At 34.1% G+C, this 3,915-nt stretch overlaps 1 pseudogene; it reads left to right on the forward strand.

Annotated features, from left to right (window-relative positions):
• The first annotated feature begins 1,815 nt into the window (after window positions 1-1,815).
• Window positions 1,816-2,591, forward strand: LOC100413221 (nascent polypeptide-associated complex subunit alpha pseudogene; annotated as a pseudogene).
• Window positions 2,592-3,915: the final 1,324 nt, after the last annotated feature.

Genomic DNA, 3,915 nt, shown 5'->3' on the forward strand with positions numbered 1-3,915 from the left:
TTGGGCATAGTGGCACATGCCTGTAATCCTGTTACCAGAGAGCATAAAGCAAGAGGATTGCCTCAGCCAAGAAATTCAGGGTTATAGTGAGCTATAATAGTGCCTCTGCATTTCAGCCTGAGACTCTGTCTCTACAAAAATTTTTTAAAAATACAATGTTATCTTATACATACATTTGTCTTTTTTCCAGTCTAGTTTAATTTTGTTGTGATCTGAGGTTAAACTTTGTATGATTTTCATTTGCAAACATTTCTTAGGTATGTTTTATGGTCCAAAATTTAAACTATCTTTGTGAATGGCTCATGTGATCTTGAGAAGAAAGTGTATCTTGCTGTTGTTGGGTGAAGTGGTCAGTAAATGTTAATTAGATCCAGTTGGTGATAGGGCTGCCTATCTCATTTACATCCCTCCTGATTTACTGACTGCTGAATTAATGATAGATTTGTGTTGAAATTTCCAACTGTAATAGTGGATTTCTCCTTAAACTTGCACAATGTTTACCTCACATATTTTGATGCTCTATTTTTAGATATATATATATATTAAGGATCATTATGTCTTCTTGGATATTTGACTCTTTATCAATATGTAATGCCCCTTTCTCTCTGTGATAACTTATTTTGCTGTAGGCTATCTTTGATCTGAAATGAATACAACTAATCCAGTTTTTCACTGGCCAGCCTTAGCATACTATATCCTTCTTTACTTTCAATCTATGTGTCTTTATATTTAATATGTGTTTCTTCAGCCAGGCATGGCAGCTCATACCTGTAATCTCAGCACTTTGTTAGGCCAAACAGGTGGATTGCTTCAGTCCAGGAGTTTGAGACCAGGCTGGTCAACATAGTGAAACCTCCTCTCTACAAAAAGTACAAAAATTAGCTGGGCCGGATGGCACTTGTTGCACCAGTGGTCCCAGCTGAGGCAGGAAGATCACTTGAGCCTGTGACGTCCAGGCTGCAGTGAGCAGTGACTGTGCCACTGCACTCCAGCTTGGATGACAGTGTAAGGTCCAAAGTAATACCCTGTAGAAAGAAGAGAAAAAAAGGAACAGTTGGGTCTTGATTTTTTAAATTTTTACTTAAGCAATAGTAACTGCATATTATGCAGTATAAGCGCTATTTTGATATGTGTTTATGTTGCATAATGATTAAATCAAGCTGATTAACAGATTTTGGTAACCATCATTCTACCTCTACTTTTATGAGTTCAACTTTTTTAGATTCCACAAGTAAGTGAGATCATGCAGTATATGCATTTTTGTGTTTGACTTACTTCACTTAGCATGTCCTCTAGGTTCATCCACATTGTCACAAATCACAGAATTTCCTTCTTTTGTGAGAACAAATAATATTCCACTGTGTATATATACACCTCATTTTGTTATTTTTAAAAATTCATTATGACAGTCTTTGTCTTTTAATTGGGGTACCTAAACCATTCCCATTTTACTGACATAGTTGGTTTATCACTACCTTATTTTTTAACTATTTCTGATCATTTAGCTTTTTCTTTTTCTCTTCCACTTTAGGGATTCTATTTATTCTCCTTACTTAGCATATCATTATACTTATTTAAAAAATAAATGTTTAATGCTTGTCCTAGAGCATAAAAGATAGATTACAATTTAAAAATCTATGTTCAAATAACATTATAATATTTCACTGATAGGGCAGTTACGGAAGTAATTTTCAATACCCCTCTTGCATCTTTTAAAAAATTGGTGTCTTAGTTTTTATTCATGAGCTATAATCACTGAATACTTTGCTATTACTATTTTGAACTAACATGATTATAAAGAAGTGAGAAGTGGCTCCCTGCACGAAATGCCCGGTGAAGCCACAGAAACTGTCCCTGCTACAGAGCAGGAGTTGCCGCAGCCCCAGGCTGAGACAGGATCTAGAACAGAATCTGATAGTGATGAATCAGTACCAGAGCTTGAAGAACAGGACTCCACCCAGGCAACCACACAACAAGCCCAGCTGGCGGCAGCAGCTGAGATAGATGAAGAACCTGTCAGTAAAGCAAAACAAAGTCGAAGTGAAAAGAAGGCATGGAAGGCTATGGTCCAAACTGGGTCTTCGACAGGTTACAGGAGTTACTAGAGTCACTATCCGGAAATCTAAGAATATCCTCTTCGTCACCACAAAACCAGATGTCTACAAGAGCCCTGCTTCGGATGCCTACATAATATTTCGGGAAGCCAAGATCGAGGATTTATCTCAGCAAGCACAACTGGCAGCTGCTGAGAAATTCAAAGTTCAAGGTGAAGCTGTCTCAAACATTCAAGAAAACACACAGACTCCAACTGTACAAGAGGAGAGTGAAGAGGAAGAGGTCGATGAAACAGGTGTAGAAGTTAAAGACATAGAATTGGTCATGTCACAAGCAAATGTGTCCAGAGTCAAGGCAGTCCGAGCCCTGAAGAACAACAGTAATGATATTGTAAATGCTATTATGGAATTAACAATGTAACCATCTGAAAGCAACTTTTTGGTGTCTCAAAGGAGTAACTGCAGCTTGGTTTGAAATTTGTACTGTTTCTATCATAAATAAAGTTATGGCTTCTTGTTGGATGAAACAAACAAACAAAAAAAAGAAGTGAGAAGCGTATTGGGTATATACATCTCTTCGGAAGTCTCTAAGGGATTGAGTAACTTAACAACTTGTTTCAGATAGCAAATAGATGACTATGTGCTAACCTGATGATACAATTTTAGATGGTCTCAGTCATCTCATCACTCTATCCAACAACATCAAACATCTAAAATTCACCTTATTTCTTAATGCTATGGAATGTATATGTATACATTTTTTAAATGAAGTTTATTTTCTTGGTTTATTAGTATGAGCATTCAATGCACACAAGCTTTCTTGCCTTACCTCAAATTATTGCTTTCTTTCTTTCCAAAAAGAAATATAACTTTTAATAAAATAGGAAAAATATTTCTAATAAGCTTTTTATGGAATTTATTTTAGTGATGTGTAACAAAGTGGTGAATATAAAATTAGTTATAACTTTTAAAATTCAGTACTAAACACATAAAACAGACTTGCAGTGAACTAAAATTAGATGTGATCCTCAGGTATTTCTGGGATTTTGTAATTAAAAAAAAAAATCAGATAATGAACATATCTCTCAAGATACCGAGAAAAGGAAACCCAGAATATTGTCACAAATTAGGAGATATTCATAGCAATAAAAACTCCTTACTTTATGATATAATCACTTTTGCATCCATTTTCATTTTTGTTAATATCCAAGAGTTTGTTGTTTGTTTTTTCTAAACGACATTTTGCTGCCAGATCATTGGAAAAAATTTTCTGTTTTGCCTATAAACCTAAGAATTACAGAAGTAGACTGAAAACTGTCAGAGAACTTTTTTAAAAAACATAAATGGTTTTTGTATTCTCATACAAGTTGAAATTCAATGCAATCTTTTCCATAAAATATCCAGAAAATTTGAAGTTTTTTTTAACCAAAAAATGAATATGGAAGAAAACTTTAACAAATAAATACTATATTTTACTTTTCATCTATTTTTGGTAGGTTGGAAGTGCATTTCAAAAATATTCAACTCCTTCTCTTTGAAATTCTAAGTTACATTTGATATCTGGATATGATATTTCTACTTTGATGTTAGGAAATATTAAAATATGTATCATTCAGATAAGTACCTCATAAATCATTTTGTGTAAGTACTCTTAATGATAGTGATATATAGTATGAATGCACTTAAGTTTTAGTACTTCTGTTTCAAGATTTTAAAACATTAAAACAGTAAATAAAATAATAATGTGAAAAATATTGTCTTACTGTCAAGCGTTGTATGAAAAATTAAACAATAGCAACAAAGCAAGACCCAACTACCCTGGGACAAGGGGACAATGCCACCAGGATCAGTGATAGCAAAT

Source organism: Callithrix jacchus, chromosome 9, assembly GCF_049354715.1.
Source record: "Callithrix jacchus isolate 240 chromosome 9, calJac240_pri, whole genome shotgun sequence".
Taxonomy (NCBI): domain Eukaryota; kingdom Metazoa; phylum Chordata; class Mammalia; order Primates; family Cebidae; genus Callithrix; species Callithrix jacchus.